This window comes from Macaca nemestrina, chromosome X (genome assembly GCF_043159975.1).
Source record: "Macaca nemestrina isolate mMacNem1 chromosome X, mMacNem.hap1, whole genome shotgun sequence".
NCBI classification, from domain to species: Eukaryota; Metazoa; Chordata; class Mammalia; order Primates; family Cercopithecidae; genus Macaca; species Macaca nemestrina.
The window spans coordinates 151090098-151110542 of record NC_092145.1 but is presented as its reverse complement, the minus strand read 5'-3'; the positions used below and the strand labels follow the sequence as shown (position 1 = coordinate 151110542).

General features: G+C 46.3%; 1 protein-coding gene across 2 annotated transcripts in view; it reads left to right on the top strand.

Moving 5' to 3' along the window:
• Nucleotides 1-20445, top strand: part of LOC105478107 (shroom family member 2) — a 164505-nt gene that overhangs the window by 1161 nt on the left and 142899 nt on the right. The window lies entirely within an intron of this gene.

The window sequence follows — 20445 nt, the reverse complement described above, 5'->3', positions numbered from 1 at the left end:
CGACTAGAAGCGTTTGAAGATGATTTACTGGTTTTCTCGGCTTTCCTGCCTCTCCACAGCAGGAAGAAATTAAGTGATTCCTAACCCGCCCCACTGGTAATCAGTTTGGGAAGTGGGATGGCTTTGTTGTTCAAATAGCAAATGAGACACCAACGTCTTCCATTCCATATTTTCTGTCGCTTTTATGATTACAGAACTTTGTGGAGGGATTTGGGGAAGCCTTGGTTAGCTTTGCACTAAATTTTTGTTGAACTCAGGAAAGAGGTTGCCATTGTTTAAAATTGGACCAATGTGTAATCTTTTATCACATTGGCTTCTTTGGAAACATGATGGACAGTCATAAAGTGTGTACACTCTGCCCAGCCAGAACACTCTTTTTCTTTTTTTTTTTTTTCTTTTTTCTTTTTTTTTTTTGAGACAGGGTCTTGTTCTGTCAGCCTCCTGAGTAGCTGGGACCACAGATGTCTGCCACCATGCCTGGTTAATTTTTTATTTTTTTGTGGAAACGGGGATTTCACTATTTTGCCCAGGCTGGTCTCGAACTCCTCTGCCTCCCAAAGTCCTGGCATTACAGGCGTGAGCCACCGCGCCTGGCTCAGAATATGGATTAATCCAAGCTTTGAATCTTCCTTTCCCAAAAGCTACTGAAAAGTCACTGGGGCTCATTAAAAAATAGATCTTCTAATAGTTGGTTTTATTTGTTTTTTTTTTTTTTTTTCGCTTAAAAAACCTTGTAATTAAATAGTTACATATTAGAGACCTGGAATATTGTGCAACTCACTTGCTATTTAGCAGACTCTGATTTGGGGGTAGCTTGCGTTAAGGTAAGAGGACACCTTCTCTTTATGATAATGAGGGTATCATTTGAAAGCCTCATGGGAGTGCGTGTAGTAGAATTGGGAGGGGTGTCAAGAACAGGGCTGGTTTGGTCCTGGTCTTCAGATGGAATTTTATCAGCCCATTTTATAGATGAAACAGCTGTGGCCCAGGCAGGGCAAGTGGTGTATCTTGAGGTCACAAACTGTTGAGTCCTGGGAAGGGCCCTAAGAATCAGACTCTGGCCCCAGTGTTCATGCCTGCTGCTCCCCTCCGGTCAGTGCCATGTTCTTGGGTCTGGGATTTCCTGCAATACCATATTGAATACGTTCATCACGTCGGTTAGGTGAGGGTTTGCCAGCCTTGGCATTGTGGACTTTGTGAGCTGAATCTGTGTTTGCTGTGCTGTGGGGCTGCCCTGTGTTTTGGAGGATGCTCAGCAGCCTCCCCGGCCTCTACCTGCTTGATGCCACTGTCACCTCTCTCCAGGTGTAACAACAAAAACGTCTCCAGACATTGCCAAATGTCCTCTGGGGGCAAAATTAGCCTGGTTTTGAATCACTTTTGTTAGATTAACCATGTATCACCTTTGCTCTTAAAGGATTTTTGCCTTTAAACTTGTTTCTTTTTGAAGACACTGGCCTTTAAGGTGGTGTGTTTAGAGGCCCCTGGCATTGCCAGTGTTTGCATGGAGGGCTGTTTTCCTCCCACGCGTTGGCCCTGAGAATAGGCTTTATTTACATAGGCAAACTCAAACAAATACTTGCTTCATCTGCATTTTTGTAGCTGGAGAAAGGAAATTGAAGCAGGAACTCCCAAGTGCTGTGTTTTATGGGCATCCACAGTGGCTGTTCAGGATCAGGACTGACTATTATCTGGGTTTAGTTTGAAGCTAAAGGGATACTAACTTCAGAGGAGTAGCATTCTTGGAATTTGGGGTGCATGCATGAAGCCCAGCAGAACCTCCGCTGACAGATGGCGACAGGATTCATCACTCCTCAGTATGTTTCTGCTGATTTCTGCCTTGAAATTTTGCTACAGTTGGTGAAAAAAATGCACTCAAACCCATTTTTCCATGCGGTTGTTAGAGGGGACAGGAATAACGTCCATGCTGTAGGAATCTACGTAACGGAAGTAGAGATGGTGGATATATGTGATCCTGGCGGATTTTTTGCATGTTTCTGTTCCCATCCATTCAACCAGTGGAAGTCTTCAGTGGGGGGAGGGGAGGGGACTGATGTCTAAAATGTCACTAGAGTGGCTTGAATTCCACAAAGCTGTTTGGGGGACTCATTAGGAAGCGTTAAATACACCAGCTGGGTGTCAGCAACCCCCTGTGGCCTCAGGAATGTTTGTTAAGGGAGGGAAGGAATGAAGCCCCAGCCTCTCCTGTTCACTATTTCTTAGAGTCCGCTCCCTCCCCCCAAAAGAATGCCAGAAGCCTTAGCCCGAAGCGCCAAAGAAGACAGCAACTTGGGCCTGGCCTAGCCCCAAGGGCAGCTCCTTTGGGAACCCATTGATTTTCGGGTTGCCATTGGGCACCAGAGCTGTTGTGTGCGACAAGACTGCTGTGGTCTGGGATGCTTGGAGGTCCCCCGACCTGACTCACCCACCCCAGGGCTTCAGACTCTGAGAACATTTCTCTGGAGAGGAGACAGAGCTTTGAAATGTCCTTTCCAGTGTGAATGCCAAAGACTGAATCAGGGCATATTTTGGGGGCTGTGCACCCAGGTGGCAAGTGTCTTGTGTAAAGTGTTAGCCGGGTCCTTGATTGCAGAGGGCACAGGGCTGAGACTGGTGGCTGGCGATGGGCAGGAATGGAGGCCCCGTGCCTGTGATGTACCTTCCTTATTGGTTTGGAAAGGGGGCTCCACTTTATGGGCCATGCCAAGTCACTTCATGACCCGAGGACCGGGGAGATCAGAGTGACCACCCTGGTCGGGATCAGTTCTTGTTTTGTATGCCTTTATATTGGCTCCCACGAGGCAACCAAGCTCTTTGTGAAATATCAGTAAAGGTTTTGAAAAAGTGGAATCTGCTGAATTCAGCAGTGGGTCAGGAGCTGGTGACTCTCAACTTTGTGGCTGCTGGTGGATTTCTGTGCCCAGACGCAGTGTGCGGTCAACATCTGTACAAGGGAGTGCTGCTGCTTCTCCAGCTGTCTGAGAACCAGCGGGTGAGGGCTTGGATCTCCCCTGCCTCTGCCATCTCTGGGTGATGTCCGAGTTGTAAAGTCTCACTCACTTTTTGATGCCAGTTACTGTGTTTTCTTCAGGTATTAGGATGAGTGTCATTATAAAGATCCATTTGTATTTAAGAATTAATAGTAAGGTTAAAAACCAAGAGGTGAGCTTTCTTTCCTGTGCTGAAAGACCCTTTCAGTTGGTAGGCCCGCCTTGCCAACTGACTTTCAAATCTATCTTTATTACCTTTTCCCAGACTGTGAATTAATGTGACCCTGCTGAATTCTCATCCTTGTTCTCCAGCGATGTTTTGGGCGAGAGTATGGAGTCAGGCAGTGGGCCTCAAGTCCTATTCCAGGGTCTGGGAGCTGGAGGCTTTGAGGGTCAGCTCTGGGAGGATTCTTCCTCTCTTAGACGTTAACTCAGCTTGACTCACACCTATGAATCCAGAGCCTTCTGCGATTATGAGAAGCTATAAGCATAAGCTGTGCATCTCACTTCTGTACCAGGATGCGTTCGGTCTTCATGGCTCAGTTATGAGTATTTCTTAACATGTCCTAACATTTATCTTTTGGAAAAAAAAAAAAAGAAAGAAAAGAACACTAGTTTGCCCAAGAGCTAAAGGTAGAATAGTATGATAATGAAAGGCTCAGAACAAATAGTAGTTTTCACCTTGTCTTAATGAGCTGGGGTTTCTTAATCTACCTTTGTAATTCGTGGTCAAAGAAGCTGGCTTGCCACTTGGGAAGGGCTGGTTTTTCTCTTTGGAAAGCATTTTGGAGTTGTCTGTCCCCTTGCCAGAGTTGTTTTGTATCAGCATGCAAATAAACCTGGATTTGTGGCCAAGTTCTTAGGGGCAGCGGAGGAAAGCTGGGACTCTGGAACTTTTCTTCTTGCATACCGGGTGCAGCGGGGACATTCTACACGATAATGTTAGAGTATGAAGGCTGAATGGACTTTTTATTCAGGTCTTTTACTTTCAAGCACTGTAGTCAGGAGTGGGGTAATTCTTGAAGGATAAATTCTGCAGGTTTCTGCAAGCTGTCTTCCTACACATGCAAGCTGAAAACTTTAACCCACATGAAGGATTTTGAAAGAGTTCTGGGTTGCCTGTTGCTCTTTTAGGGCTTTTAAAAAATATCACCAGTGCCAGGCACGGTGGCTCATGGCTGTAATCCCAGCACTTTGGGAGGCCAAGGTGGGCGAATCACCTGAGGTCAGGAGTTCGAGACCAGCCTGACCAACATGGAGAAACCCTGTCTCTACTAAAAATACAAAAAATTAGCTGGGTGTGGTGGTGCATGCCTGTAATTCCAGCTACTCGGGAAGCTGAGGCCAGATAATCACTTGAACCCGGGAGGCGAAGGTTGTGGTGAGCCGAGATCGTGCCATTGCACTCCAGCCTGGGCAACAGGAGCGAAACTCCATCTCGAATAGAATAGAATAGAATAGAATAGAATAGAATAGAATAGAATAGAATAGAATAGAATAGAATATCACCAGTATCTGATACAGGGAGGGTGTGTTCTGGAGGAATTGTTGTCCTTTACCTTGTGTGATGCAGTATTTGGGCTGTCCTATAGTAGAGCCAGCCTGTTCCCATTATGGGTGTGAGTATTCCAGCTTCTCTTTAGGGGAACATGCCTTAGAAGGATAATACTATATCATTAAAAAGAAAAAATTGGACAAATCTCATTTGGTTGAACCTCAGAACTAGGATGTTCTGAATTGCAAAGCAAAGGTAACTTTTTTTTCCCAGATAAGGAGCCCCTGGGCTGTTTTTTTTTTTTTTTTTTTTTAAATCCCCAGCATATTAAGTTGCAGGCAATGAGGGCTGCTTCTCTTGGATGGAAAGGCAGGAAAAACAGCATTTTGACTTGGCTAGGAAGGGCTGGGATTATCTTTCTTTTGGCAAAAGGTGACTTTCAGATCAAAGGCAAATTGTCAAGGTCAGCAAGAACCCAGGCAGGGTAGACTCTGTGTCCTTGAAAGGTAACACTTACTTACTCATAGAAGGGAAGGGGCAAGCATGATAGTGTATTTTTTATTTTATTTTATTCTTTTGAGACAGAGTCTTGTTCTGTCTCCCACACTGGAGTACAGTGGCATGATCTTGGCTCACTGCAACCTCCGCCTCTGGGCTTCAAGCAATCCTCCCACCTCAGCCTGGGGTTACAGGCACGCACCACCACGCCCGGCTAATTTTTGTATTTTTAGTAGAGATGAGGTTTTACCATGGTGGCCAGGCTGGTCTGTAACTCCTGACCTCAAGTGAACCACCCGCCTTGGCCTCCCAAAGTGCTGGGATTACAGGCATAAGCCACCGCGCCTGGCCAAGAATGTTAGTGTATCTTTTATGAGGTTTTATTTTATCAAAGTGGCTCTTGCACAGTATAAATTATCAAGCAGTTCTTCAGGGGTGCTTATATGCTACTGGTCATTTGGCCTGACTACTGATCATTTCCCCCTCCCTAGAGACAACTATCGAAACGTGTTAGCTGATTTCTTTTGGTATTTCCATCCATATCCCTAAATGATGGCTTATACTGTATATTGCTGCAACTTGTGTTTATTAGCTTGTTCTTCCCAATGTAGGATATTAGGATGTAGCCTTTTTTCCACTCTTTTTTTTTTTTTTTTAAAGTCTCGTCCTGCCATTCAGGCCAGAGTGCAATGTCATGATCTCGGCTCACTGCAACCTCCACCTCTGGGGTTCAAGCGATCCTCCCACCTCAGTCTCCCGAGTAGCTGGGATCACAGGCTCAAGCCACCATGCCCAGCTAATTTTTATATTTTTAGTAGAGATAGGGTTTCACCATGATGGCCAGGCTGGTCTCAAACTCTTGGCCTCAAGTGATCTGTCTGCCTCAGCCTCCCAAAGTGCTGAGATTACAGGCATGAGCCACTGTGCCTGGCCCTTATTTCCACTCTTTTCCAATGCTCACCTACCCTCCTCCAACTACTCAGGCATAATTCTTGGCCCCTCATACCCCTAATGTAATTACATCATAATTTTTTGTTGTGGGACCATCCTGTGAATTATAGAATGTTGAGCAGCATACCTAGTCTCTTCCTTTTTTTTTGAGACAGGGTCTTGCTCTCTTGCTCAAGCTGGAGTGCAGTGTCATGATCACAGCTCACTGCAGCCTCCACCTTCTGGGCTCAAGTGATCCTCCCACCTCAGCCTCCTGAGTAGCTGTGACTACAGGTGCATGCCACTATGCCCAGCTAATTTTTGTATTTTTTGTAGACATGGGGTTTCACCATGTTGCTTGGGTTGATCCTGAACTCATGACCTCAAGTGATCCTCCCACCTTGGCCTCCCAAAATGTTGAAATTACAGGCGTGAGTGACTAAGTCTGGCCTCTTCCCCCTCTTGATGCTGGTCACACTGTTCCCTACTCTGAGGAGCACGGGGTTAACAATATTCAGTGTTTATTTTGGTTGCTATTGCTATCACTGCTGAGTCTGGGGGTACATACTGTGGAGTCCTGATAAGTTAGCATCAATGAAGAAGGGATCCCAGGGTGGGGGAGAACAATTGTTCTGAGAAACTGCTAATCACAAACAACTCTATTTCCATGGAGCTTCTCCAGCATGACCCTATAAAACTTCCCTCCAGCCCCTGCCTCTTTGCAGACAACCCCTTCTCTGCTGTGTTGCCCGTTGCTCCCTTGCAACGTACTTTTTCTCTAATAAACTAGTCTTCTCTTCTCTTTTCTTTCTTTTTTTCTGAGATGTAGTTTCGCTCTTGTTGCCCAGGCTGGACTGCAACGGCATGATCTCGGCTCACCACAACCTCCGCCTCCCAGGTTCAAGTGATTCTCCTGCCTCAGCCTCCTGAGTAGCTGGGATTACAGGTGCCCACCACCATGCCTGGCTAATTTTGTATTTTTAGTAGAGATGGAGTTTCTCCGTGTTGGTCAGGCTGGTCTCGAACTCCCGACCTTGGGTCATCCGCCCGCCTTGGCCTCCCAAAATGCTGGGGATTACAGGCATGAGCCACCAAGCCCAGCCATAAACTAGTTTTCTTTAACTCACCACTGTCTTGGTAAATTCTTTTACTGCCCGTGACTCTGGCCCCGGCCAGTGTACCCACGACACTAGTTTCTGCAGTCACTAGGGTTCAGGATAGTTTTCTTTGCTTAATTTTCAGTGCACTTATCCTTGATTCATCCCTCAAATCCTCCCCAGTGATGAAATACCTCTTAATATATTCAGGCACACCGGGGGTCATCTTTTGAGATCTTCTCTGTCTGAAAACAGCATGATTTTTATCTTGACAGTAAATTGTTTGGGTGCAGTCCTGAATGGAGACAGTTCTCCCACAGCACTCTGAAGGTGGTGCCCACTCTGCTGGTGTGCAGTATTGCTGGAGGGAGATCAGGCATTTTTGTTTCTGCATCTTTTGTACTAGGTCTGCTTTTTCCCTCTCATTTTCTTTTTCTCTTCTTTTTTTTTTTTTTTTTCTTTTTCTTTTTTTTTAAAAGACAGGATCTTGTGTTGCTCTGGCTGGAGTGCAGTGGCTATTCACAGGCACGATTATAGCCACACTACAGCCTTGAACTCCTGTGCTTAACTGATCCTCCTACCTCAGCCTCCCAAGTAGTTGGGTTTACAGGTGTGTACCACTATGCCCAGCTCTCTTATTTTGCATTTCTTTGTATTTTTGTTCTTCCTTGAAGATTTTGTTCAACATCATCTTCTAATCTTTCCATTAAGTTTTAAATGTATGTCCTCATTTTTTCCCCAGATTCTAAACTTTTAAAATTTGTTTCTCAAATGTTCCTTTTTCATACCATACTGATGTTGTTTCATGATTCTTACATATCTGTGACAGTATTAAGCTGGTCTCTAAAAATGTCCTCTTTTTGCATAGATTGTTTCTGAGCTCTGCTTTTGTTGTTTGTTTTGGCTGCTTTCTTACCTGTTAGAGGTTGTCTTCAAATGTCTAGTGCTCCTTGGCCGTCTGCTGGTATTGAAGGTTGAGTTCCCCAAAATGCTGTCGACGCTCTGTACGTGGGGGTGAGTGATCAGGTGAAGCTGTTTCCCTGGGTATTCCTCCAAGGCTGTATCTTTCTATTTTTTTTTTTTTTTTTTGGAGGGGCAGGGGGGCAGCCGTGTTTTTGTCAGATACTTTTTTCTACTTAATAAACTTCTGGTGTAGTGCAGGTTGAAAAGTAATGGGAAGTCTGCCAGTTGAGGGGATCCCTGCTTTGCTCAGCTGGGCGAGGGTGGTCGTCTCTGCCCCCAACTCTGGCTGTAGTGGTTCCAGTTTGGAGGGAAGGTCACCACTAGGCGGAGGAGGCAGTGCTTGCTTGCATCCGGAGCTGGAACTTGCTCTCAGTTCCTAACCGTTTCTAATTGGTAATCCTTTGTCTGTCCAACTAGAATCATTCCTACTTTATTGTGGTATCATGGGGATTACATGAGGCAACACATAAAGCTATCTCTAGTAAATTTAAATTCCCCCTCACTTCTCCTCCTTACTTTCCCTACTCAATCCTGATTCATTGAGAATTTGGAACTTTGGGAGGCCGAGGTGGGAGGATTGCTTGAGCCCAGGAAGTCAAAACAAGCATGGGCAACAAAATGAGACCCCATCTCTATAACAAATACAAAAATTAGCCAGGCAAGTTGGTATGTACCTGCAGTCCCAGCTACTTGGGAGGCTGAGGTGGGAGGATCGCTTTGAGCCCAGGAGGTTGAGGGTGCAGTGAGCCAAGATCATGTCACTGCACTCCAGCCTGGGCGACAGAGTGAGACTCTGTCTCAAAACCAAAAAATAAATAAAAAATAAAAATAAAATAAAAGATACATCTAATGCCCAGCATCGGTACATTTCCTATGTTATATGTAGCCAACCAGAAGTGATTCTTTCCTCTCCTCTACCAAAAATTTTTTTTCTAGAATAATAGTGTTTCTTATTTTTATAATATTAATAAATGGAATAGCTCTTTCAGATCAATGTGGTATTCAGAGTAGGGTTTTTGTTTGTTTGTTTGTTTGCTTGCTTGTTTTGATATGGGGTCTCATTCTGTCATTCATGCTGGAGTGTGGTGGTGTGATCACGGTTCACTGCAACCTCAGCCACCTGGGCTCAAGCAGTCTTCCCACCTCAGCCCCCAGGTAGTTAGGACTAGAGGCACATGCCGTCACACCTGGCTAATTTTTAGTATTTTCTCTAGAGATAGGGTTTCGCCATATTGCCCAGGGTGGTCTCGAACTCCTGGGCTCAAGTGATCTACCCACCATGGCGACCCAAAGTGTTGAGATTACTGATGTGAGCCACTGTTCCTGGGCCAGAGTAGGGTTTTTAAAAAGTAGTTTTGGGAAGTGGAAATAGTGGGAAAGATGAAGGTTCAGTATCCCTGTGACAAGACTCTATTTCTTCACTCTTTCAATCTTTGGAGTAGAAAATCTGTTAAGGTTTAGAGTGGGACCCACAAGTGTGGCAGAAATGCTGCCTGCCAGAGTCCTTGTTGCCTCCTCCTTTCTCACACTGTTGGGCCACATTTCCCAGCCTCCCTTGCAGTTAGCTGTGGCCACATGACACTTCTCCCCTGGGGAGTGCAGCTGCAGCCACGCCTGCCATTTTACTTTTCCCCTTCTGGCTGCCTGGAGTGAAGATGGCCACAGGGCAGAGTTCATCAGCTTGGCTCCCTGAATGACTGCAGAGGTGGCTGCCTATGCTATGGGCACCATCCAAGCCAGTACCATTACATGAGCAAGAAATAAGCCTCTGCTGTGTTTGGGCCATTCATTGTATGTTTTTTGGATTATTTGCTGTAACAGTTAGACTATTCTCACAAATGAAATGCCGGGAGAAATCAGAAGTTTTCCCTTTAGCAAATATACCCAGCTTTAAGAGGCGGAATGTACAGTGCTTCTTTTACACCCATGCTGGAAGGAGTGAGGAAAGCATCACTGTGGGTGTCCAATTAGCATGAAGCCTATTCCCTGCACACGTATTATATAAAATGAGACCTCCACACCCATTGGCTTCTTTCCACCTTAGCCTTTTCTCTCAGCTGTTAATTTAATACTGCCCCTCCCGGCCCTCCCCCCCACCCACCCTGTCCCGCCGCCGCCTTGCTCTTGCTTCTCCTCCCCGGGGATGATTTCCTGGGAGCCCTGGAGCATTAGGGCGGGAGGTTGGGAGAATGCCCAGTCTAGATAATTAGTCCTAGGTAGGGCTGACTGGAGGCACAGGGGTTGGGGTGGGTGGCCAGCTGCTGTTGGGATGATTTCAGGGATTGGACCTTCCTCCTGGTGGCAGTGCCCTTTCTTTAACTGCCTTGGTTAAAATGCAAATGTTGCTCCGGAGGGCTACACATTGTCATCATTAACAGAACTGCCTTCATCAGATTAATTAATTATAGTCTTGTATGGCAGACTTTTTTCCCCCTGGTAATAGCACCCAGACACATGAATTAGACCAGCAAAGAGAGGAGAGATAAAGTTGAAAGCCAGATGAAAGCCAAGTAAAACTGGCCTCGGGAGGAAGGTGGAGCTGGCAGAGTGGGAATGCTGAGGAAAGACCTTGTCTGTTCAGGTACTGGCCGCCTACAAAGAGGAGTTAGGACAGCCTGTGGAGGAAGGTGGTAGGGAGGGCAGGGACCTAAGTCCAGCTGAAAGCCCTCCCTGGACTTGCAGAAGAGGTGAAAGAGATTCTTTACCTGCGGCTTGCAGATTCTGAAGCTGACGAAATTCCATGTCTTTTGTTGTTAATCGTGCATCTGTTTGCAAATTTGTAAACATGGTGATATTTATCTCTGCTAATTATATAATGCTTTGTATAGTGTCTTTTTTTCTTGTTGCATAATTAAAATGAAAAAAATTGAAAATAAAGGAAAAGATTGATCCATAGCCCAAAACATGTAATAATCTTATTTCTGAAAGTACAGCTGTATTGATTTTTCCCCATCTCTATGGAATTCTTTGCTTTGAACCTCGTAGATCTAATTTTTAATTGCTTGAAAACCTTTAAGAATTACATTGTCAACAATCTTTGGAATCAGATGAAAGGAAGTTTAATTTTGTGTATGCCACTTGACGTTTTAAGAAATGGTATGTTTTGTTGTGGAATATATTGAGTTTTATAATTTAGCTTTTTCTAGGCAGGCATATTTTTAAAAACCCTAATTTCTAGAAAACGGAGTGTACTTTATATTGGTCAAATATGTCAGTCTTTCAGACAACTATGTGCTTTTTTGTATGTGCAGCTTTTCTTAACATTTTCATTATGTTTAGATGCCTTGAATCTTGAATTAAAGTTTGGAAAGAAAACATCTGGACTTGAAAAGGTAGGCCTGCTGCTGCTTCCATCATATTTATTTTGTGTTTATATACCGACAGAGCTCTCACACGCTGATGCCATTAGGGTCTGGGACGGAGCCATTTCCACTCCCCCTCCTCATTTTTAGTGGCTGGTGTTTTGGGGACAAGTAATTAAAACTTGTACCACTATGCATGGTTGTGAAATCTCAACACAAAGGTAAAGTTCACATTCTCGGCTGGTTCCTGAGGATGCACCTCCTTGTACCCTGAGGCAGGAACTTGCTTTGCTTTTACCGAGAGTTTAATTCTTTTTTTTTTTTGAGATGGAGTCTGGCTCTGTCGCTCAGGCTGGAGTGCTGTGGCATGATCTTGGCTCACTGCAACCTTTGCCTCCTGGGTTCAAGCAATTTTCGTGTCTTAACCTCCTGAGTAGCTGGGATTACAGGTGCGCCACCGTGCCCGGCTAATTTTTGTATTTTTAGTGGAGATGGGGTTTCGTCATGTTGGCCAGGCTGGTCTCGAACTCCTAACCTCAGGTGATCTGCCTGCCTCAGCCTCCCAAAGTTCTGGGATTACAGGTGTAAGCCACAATGCCTGGCCTGAGAGTTTAAGTTTTAATTTTTAAATTACCCATGTTGTAATTGCTTCGCTGAAAAAAATGTTCAATTCATATGAAAACTATTTCCCCTTCTTTCTGTTTTTACAGTGACTTCCACTGGTTCCTTTCCTTTGCCATCTACTAGAAGGTTGGATTTCTTGAAGATCCTTTTATCTGTCCTCTCTCATCTAGGTGGTCTCGTGCTTCCTTGAAATAACGTGCCTATAGACAATGCTCATATCTGTATGTGCAGCCTCAACTTCTCTTTTTTTTTTATTTTCAATGACCGTTTTACCAAATCAGCTTTTCGTCTGAACTCTGAAATGGCCCTTGTGTGTTGCTGAGGCCCTTTAAACTCAGCACAATCCAAATGGGAATCATTCATCTTCCTTTAACTTCTCTAATTCTGGATTTCTAATCTTGATCATCAGTTTATCCCCAAATCTAGAAGTCATCCCTGATGCCTTCCTCCCCTTAACCTCCCACAGCCAATTGATCACCAATCCTTTGGAGCCTAAATATGGGATGTGTGTTGCTTTCTTCTCATGCCCAGCGTCACTGCCTCCAGTGGTTTGCTCCAGTGACTGCCCAGGCAATCACAGGAGTCTGTAACTTGCATACTGCTGCTCACCTCTTCACATGGCAGACTCTTGAGACCTCCAGTAGTGGGTGTGCCAAAACAGTGGTCTACTTCTCATGCTGTTGCTGGAAAAGCCTCAGTAATTCCTCATGGGCCACCTTAGCTAGGTATAGAAGGCTTATTTATTTTATGTATTATTATTATTATTTTTTTGAGATGGAGTCATGCTCTGTCACCCAGGCTGGAGTGCAGTGGTGTGATCTTGGCTCACTGCAACCTCTGCTTCCTGGGTTCAAGTGATTCTCTTGCCTCAGCCTCCCAAATAGCTGGGATTATAGGCGCCTGCCACCACCATGCCTGGCAAATTTTTGTATTTTTAGTAGAGGTGGGGTTTCACCATGCTGGCCAGGCTGGTCTTGAACTCCAGACCTCAAGTGATCCACCCGCCTCAGCCTCTCAAAGTGCTGAGATTACAGGCGTGAGCCACTGCGCCTGGCCACTTTATTTTTATTTTATAGAGATGGGGTTCTCATCTCTGTCACCCACTGTAGTGGGTGGTATGCAGTGGTGTAATGATAAATCACTGTAACCTCAAGCTCCTGAGCTCAAATGATTCTGCCCCCAACCCCTGCCTCAGCCTCCCAAATAGCTGGGACTACAGGCATGCGATACCATGCTCAGCTAATTATTTTTATTTTTTGTAGATACAGAGTCTCACTGTGTTGCCCAGGCTGGTCTTGAACTCTGGCTTCAAACAGTCCTCCCATCTTAGAAGGCTTTTTCTATTTTATCTCCTGCCTATTTTCCACCCTCATTTGCCGGTAACTCTTCGTGTAACACTGTATTAGTCTGTTCTCACGCTGCCAGACATACCCAAGACTGGGTAATTTATAAAGGAAAGAGGTTTAATGGACTCACAGTTCCACGTGGCTGGGGAGGCCTCACAATCATGGCAGAAGAACAAGGAAGAGCAGAAGGATGTCTTACATGGAGGCAGGCAAGAGAGAATGAGAGCCATGTGAAAAGGAAAACTTACAAAACCATCAGATCTCGTGAGACTTATTCACTACCATGAGAACAGTATGGGGGAAACTGCCCCCATGATTCAATTATCTCCCACTAGGTCCCTCGCGTAACATATGGGAATTATGGGAGCTATAATTGAAGATGAGATTTGGGTGGGGACACGGCCAAACCATACCCAACACTTTAGCTGAGTATGAAAAGTTTTACATGCTTTAGCATCTTCCTTTTCCCTAGCCTTGTCTTCTGCTGTTACCCGCCTTGATCCTCCAGTCCTACATTGTATAATATGGTGGCCACTTGTCATATGTGACTGTTGAACAGTTGAAATGTAGCTGGTTCAAATTGAGATATACTGTAAATTAAAATATACACTGGATTTTAGACTTAGTCTGAAACAGAAAAGATGTAAAATATTTTAATAATTTTTTTATTATGTTGGAATTATAATATTTTGACTACATTGGGTCAAGTAACTAAAATATATTATTAAAATTAACCTGGCCAGGCACGGTGGCTCATGCGTGTAACCCTAGCACTTTGGGAGGCCAAGGTGGGCTGATCGCTTGAGCCCAGGAATTCGAGACCAGGCTGGGCAACATGGTGAAACCCTGTCTCTACAAAAAAATACAAAAAATTAGCCAGGCGTGGTGACTGGCACCTGTAGTCCAAGCTGCTTGAGAGGCTGAGGTGGAAGGATCACCTGAGCCCAGGAGGTTGAGGCTGTGGTGAGCTGTGATTGTGCCATTGCACTCCAGCCTGGGTGACAGAGTAAGAAAGACCCTGTCTCAAAAAATAAAAGTTAAAAATTAAAATAAAATTAATTTGACATGTTCCTTTTTACTCTTTGAAATGTGGCTCCTAACCAATTTGAAGGTGGATGTGTAGTGCTCTTATTTCTGTTGGACAGCTCTGCTTTAGCCTTTTTTTTTTTTTTTAAAGAGAGATGGGGTGTTAAGCTATGTTGCCCAGGCTGGACTTAGCTACTGGGCTCAAGTGATCTTCCCACCTCAGCCTCCTGATGTGGCTGGCACTACAGTCGTGCCTCACCATGCCCAGCTTGCTTCAGACTCTTGTTAGGCGGAGTGTGGTTTTTAGGTTAGCACATCCGCATCACCTGGGAGCTTGTTACAACTGCAGAATCTCAGACCCTGCCCCATACCTGCTGAATCAGAACCCATATTTTAACAACGTGATTTAGTCACATGGTAAAAAGTTTGCTGAGTGCTGCTTTAGAGAATGATTTGCTGGTCTCCCAGCATCCTCTGTTATTTGAGGCCTTGCAGTGTTTCTGAGACATTCACAGTTTTGTGGAAGGCTTTGCTCAGATTACATCACCCAGGCGAAGTGGCCCTAACTCTCCGTCCCCAGTCATGTGGAATGCCCTCGGTGGCCCTCTATAATCATTGGTTTTGCAGTATCCTTAAGCCTACTTGACCTGGGAGATCCCTGACAGTGGGGACTGGCTCTGTTTCATTGCTGGTATCACAGGCATATTGCCTGGCATATAATAGGTCCTTAAATATTAAAGTCCTTTAAACACAGCTTACACGTAGCCTTGAGATGGGATGAATGACTGCACATTGTTACACTGTTCTGAGCACTGTTAGGTCCTTTGTCCCCTTCCTTTTTATGAGGACCATCTAAGACAAGGTAACTTGGGCTGAGAGTGATCTGCCTGGGTCATGCAGGTTGTACATGGAGTCAGGATCTGAAGTCTCCATCTAGGTAACATCACAGCTGCAGATTTCTTTTTCTTTTTCTTTTTTTATGAGACAGCATCTTGCTGTGTCACCCATGCTGGAGTGCAGTGGCGTGATCACAGTTCCCTGCAGCCTTGACCTCCTGGGCTCAAGCAGTCCTCCCGCCTCAACCCCTGAGTAGCTGGAACCACAGGCACACACCACCTCGACTCCTGGCTTGGTTATTTTTTTAGTTTTTTTTTTTTTTTTAGAGATGGGGTCTTACTATGTTGCCCAGGTTGGTCTTGAACTCCTGGGCTCAAGTGGTCCTCCTGCATCAGCCTCCCAAAGTGCTGGGATTACAGTTGGGAGCCACCACCCCGGTAGCATCCCAGCTCTTTCTCCCTCTTTACCTCCTTGCTAAACAAGACACTTAAGCCTATCTTACTGTGTAAGCCACATGAGCCATACAAAGATTTCTTAAAGATAATTTTTTAAAAATGTGTAGCCTCAAAAGATTTTAGATATTTTTTTCTAACACAGAAATGCACACAGCAGTCTTGCTTTACGGTAACCCTTGGTTCCGTGGGGATGGGACTGGCTCAGGTGCCAGAGGCTGGTTGGAGAGGCAGGCCTCCATGCTGTCTCTTTGGTGCTTACCCCCAGGACTCCAGCGAAGGGTGCCCGGTGCTTTTCCCACCCGACGGTGCTCTGTGCCTCCCATCAGGAAGAAAGCAGAACTGACTGCCGCCCACTACCAGACTCAGGAGCCTCTCCTGCCTTCCTGGGAAGGTGGTTTTGATGAGGTACTGATGAACTTGAGCCTGGTTTTTACAAAATGAGCATAGCCATCAGTTGTTCCATTGCACACAGCCAACTCTTAGGAGGGGCCGCCTTCACAGACCACCTCCGGACACAGAAGTCGGGATTTTAGGCTTTTCTCCTATGCATGCAGTATACTCCGTGGGCACACAAGGGAAAAGCAGTGCCAGTGAGAATCTGCCAGCGCTGTTTGGACAGCACGGGTTCTCGACAGGTGTTGTTTTATGTGCGTGTGGTGGATATAAGAACCGCCAACCAATCTCGATAACAAATCTAGCCGTTTAAACATCCACAGACATTTTAACAGTCCTAACCTATGGTCACTCACGGTGTCTGGCCTTGGGAAGATGGGCTGGGTGGGTTGAAGAAGGCCCACTGAATTAACTAGATCATGCCCGGGTTGGGAGGATGGCACGTTAAATTCTGTGGTATCTGATGTCTCTTTCTGTTAGCTCCCTGTCTTCCTTTGACAACTCCCCAGTGGACAAGGTCTTTGGGGAGGTGGAGGCTGAAGGAGCATGTGCTTATGGTCCAGCAGGAGGTGGTGTGTCACTTAACACTCCTTCCCAGGACTCTGAGTCTCGAGCGGGGCAAGGGCTGGGTGCAGTCAGCTCCGTGGCCTGCTGTGGGTGATGGGCTGGGGCCCAGAGAAAACAGCTTGGATGCAACGGTCTGCAAGACCAGCCTCCCCAGGTTCCTTGTCTCTGGCTCATTTCTGACCCTTTACCTAAGACTTCCAACAATCCTTATGTTCCTGGTAGCATCTTAGTAAATCACCCTTTCGCTTACAAATAGGAATTCGTTTCCATTGCTCGCAACCAAGAAAACCATGGCCTGAAACAGCCTAGTAGGAAGCCTGCAGACCTGAGATCAGGGGGGCCTTACCACTTTGTCGTTTGTGGCCCTCTGCAAACGTGCCGTCCGACGCACTGCAAGGAAGAGTCTCTGCTTCAGAAGGTCTGAGGAGTGGCATCCTGAGACTGGCTATGGTGAGCTGGTGGGTGCAGCTGTCTCCTGCACACTGACCTTCTTCCCTGGGTGGCTGTCCCCAGACCTCTGAAATTTGGGAGGAGCCAGGGTTTCCTTTTAGTTTACCCTCACCGGCACTGTCCAATCTGGAGCCCTGGAGGGTGGAACATTGTAGGAATGACTCCTGGGCTCTGTAGAGCACCTACTGTATGCCAGCAGCTGTGCATTATGCTGTGACTTCCTGGGCTCTGGGAACTGCTGTTATTCCGTATCACCAAGTCACATTGCATCGGAGTGGTGCAGTCAGAATCCACATAGCGGCCAGGCACAGTGGCTCATGCCTGTAATCCCAGCACTTTGGGAGGCTGAGGTGGGTGGATTATTTGAGGTCAGGAGTTCAAAAAATAAAAAATAAAAAAATAAAGGAATCCAAGTAGCATCTGCCAAATTTCCACCGTGCTCCAGGCACTGTTCAACTTTATGTGAACTTCACAGTGGTTCTGCGGGGTAGGTTTATACAGTTGGTATTGGTGGTATGATCTGAATGTTTCTGTCCCCCCAAAATTCCGATGTTGAAAACCCACAAGGTGATGGTATTAGGAGGTGGGGACTGGGTGTGGTGGCTCACGCCTGTAATCCCAGCACTTTGTGGGGCTGAGGTGGGCAGATCACTTGAGGTCAGGAGTTTGAGACCAGCCTGGCCAACATGGTGAAACCCTGTCTCTACTAAAGATTCAAAAATTAGCTGGGCTTGGTGGCAGGCACCTGTAATCCCAGCTGCTTGGGAGGCTGAGGCAGGAGAATTGCTTGAACCTGGGAGGAGGAGATTGCAGTGAGCTGAGATCGCGCCGTTGCACTCTAGCCTGGGTGACAGAGTGAGACTGTGTCTCAAAAAAAAAAAAAAAAAAAAAAGAGGTGGGGTCTTTTGGGAGGTGATTAGGAATGGGATCCATGCCCTTATAAAAGAGACCCAGGTAGTTCCTCGTCCCTTCTGTCCTGTGAGGACACAGTGCGAAGGCGCCTCCCGCAAACCAGGAAGTGGGTCCACAGCAGACACTGAATCTGCCGTCTCTTGACCTTGGACACCCAGCCTCCACAGCTATGAACAATACATTTCTGCTGTTTATGAGCCTCCCAGTCTGTGGTGTTTTGTTACAGCGTCTTGAACTAGACAGTTAGTGAGGAGCGTTAGGCTTAGAGAGGTTGAGAAACCTGCCCGTGGTTATGGCAGGGCCAGTCTCTTCACTCGCACCACAGGCACATTGCTGGGGCCCATGAACACGTTCTAGTTTTCAGAAGAAAATGAACTTTTAGGTTCCCAAAAATGTTTAGAGATAAATTATTTCAATATTTATTTACTGTATAATATTAATTTATATAAAATAATTGAATATATAACATCAAGTTAAATAGATTAACTGAAATACATTAATGATCTGGATGAAGTATATAACTTTAATTTGGTATATCACATTAATGTAGTCATCCTTATGCCAGCACAGTCATCACATACAACTTTAATCCTTTTTGTTTTTGTTTTTTGTTTTTTTGAGACAGAGTCTCACTCCGTTGCCCAGGCTAGAGTACAGTGGCTCGATCTCTGCTCACTGCAAGCTCCGCCTCCCGGGTTCACGCCATTCTCCTGCCTCAGCCTCCCGAGTAGCTCGGATTACAAGCCTGCACCACCACACCTGACTAATTTTTGTATTTTTAGTAGAGAGGCTTTCACCATGTTAGCCAGGCTATTCTCCAACTCCTGGGCGCAAGGCATCCTCCTGTGTTGGCCTCCCAAAGTGCTGGGATTACAGGCATGAGCCACCACGCAGGGCCCAACTTTAATCCTTTTTTATGGAGATGGGGTCTAGGGAAGGCCTGCGGGGCCCTGGGTCACAGCTGGCAAGTGAAGGGACTGGGTTCCCACCCATTCTGTTTGGATTCAGAAGCCTCATGAAGGTCCCTGCCTTGAGTATGTCTGAGCCTGGATGATCCCCGAGTAGGGTCACAGCCAGCCCCGTCGCCATGCCTAGCACATAACAGACACTCAGTAGATGTTTGGTAGGTGCAGGAAAGCCAGCCTATGAAAGGGCGCTCATCCTTCCTGCATTCAAGCATCAAGCCTGGTGTCAGAGCTGGGGTCATTCTGCTGCTTTGCTTCAGACGTGCGAGTTTGGGGGCATATGTCAGAGTGTCTCCAGGACCAAGCAGGTTGCACAGGGGGCTGTTTCCATGAGCCTGGGCTAAGGGGACCTGTCGGGAGGCCGGCAGCCCTGGGAGACAGGAACAGGCCTCAGGTGTTTCTAAGGATCTAGACCTTGGTGTATTGTAAAGACATCACAAAATCAGGCTTCCAGAGGCCTCATAGCGACAGGTGTGTCACATAGCATGTGCTGTGCCATGGAAATAAAACCCGAGTTCAGGACTGCATGCTGCCTGCTGGTCTAGACTGTAAAAAACTGTCCGTGCCCCAACAAAAAAGTAAAGCAGAGAAATTAGACTCCTGAGATTAAAGCAATTTGCCTTTCTTTCTTGTCTTCTACATTGCTTGTAGCAAGGTGATGCTTTTCTGTGAAAAGGCATTTCTCACTGTCTAAAGGGAGCCCTTCTCTGATCCCCCACTGAGAGCAGCCCTTCTGAGTGTCCTTTCCCACCCCCTCTGGGCTGCCAGGCTCCTGCTGCTAACTTGACTCTTCTGAAGTCTCTTTTTAAGGTTCAGTGTCATGGGGAGGTCAGAGAGGGGCGTGGTTCAGCAGGAAAAGAGGAAGAGAGCCTGACTCGTGACCATCCTGGGTGCCAGGCACACCTGAGCACATGCAGCCCCGAGCTGTTAGCCTGGACAAGCCCAGGCCTGGCACCGCAGGGAGAACTGGTTCGTGGATTCAGTCTCCACAGCCTGATTTCCTCCCAGACTTTGCCCTGCTTGGAGCATTCCGATCTCCCGTGTTTGAGGGTTTCATCCAGTAAGTGCAGTAGTGCTGCACCCTCTCAGACTAAAGGTGTGCTGTGCACCCTGGGAGTTCCTTTACTTGGGGGTGGTAGGAGAGGCTGGAGGAAGCCTGCCTGCACTTCTTTTTTCTTGAAAAAAGAGGTTTTTTTCATTATTAAAAATGGAGGCTGTGCGCTGTGGCTCACACCTGTAATTCCAGTGCTTTGGGAGGATCACTGGAGCCCAGGGGTTTGAGACCCTGGGAAATATAGTGAGACCATGTCTCTACAAAAAAAAAAAAACAACAAAAAAACAAAATTAGCCAGGTGTGGCGGTGCATGCCTGTAGTCCCACCTACTTGGGAGCCTGAGGCTGGAGGATTTTGCTTGAGCCAGAGAGTTGGAGGCTGCAGTGAGCTGTCATTATGCTACTGTACTCCAGCCTAGGTGACAGAGTGAGACCCTGTCTCAAAAAATTTTTTAAAAATAAATGGATATAATGGCCGGGCGCAGTGGCTCACACCTGTAATCCCCGCACTTTGGGAGGCCAAAGCGGGAGGATCACCTGAG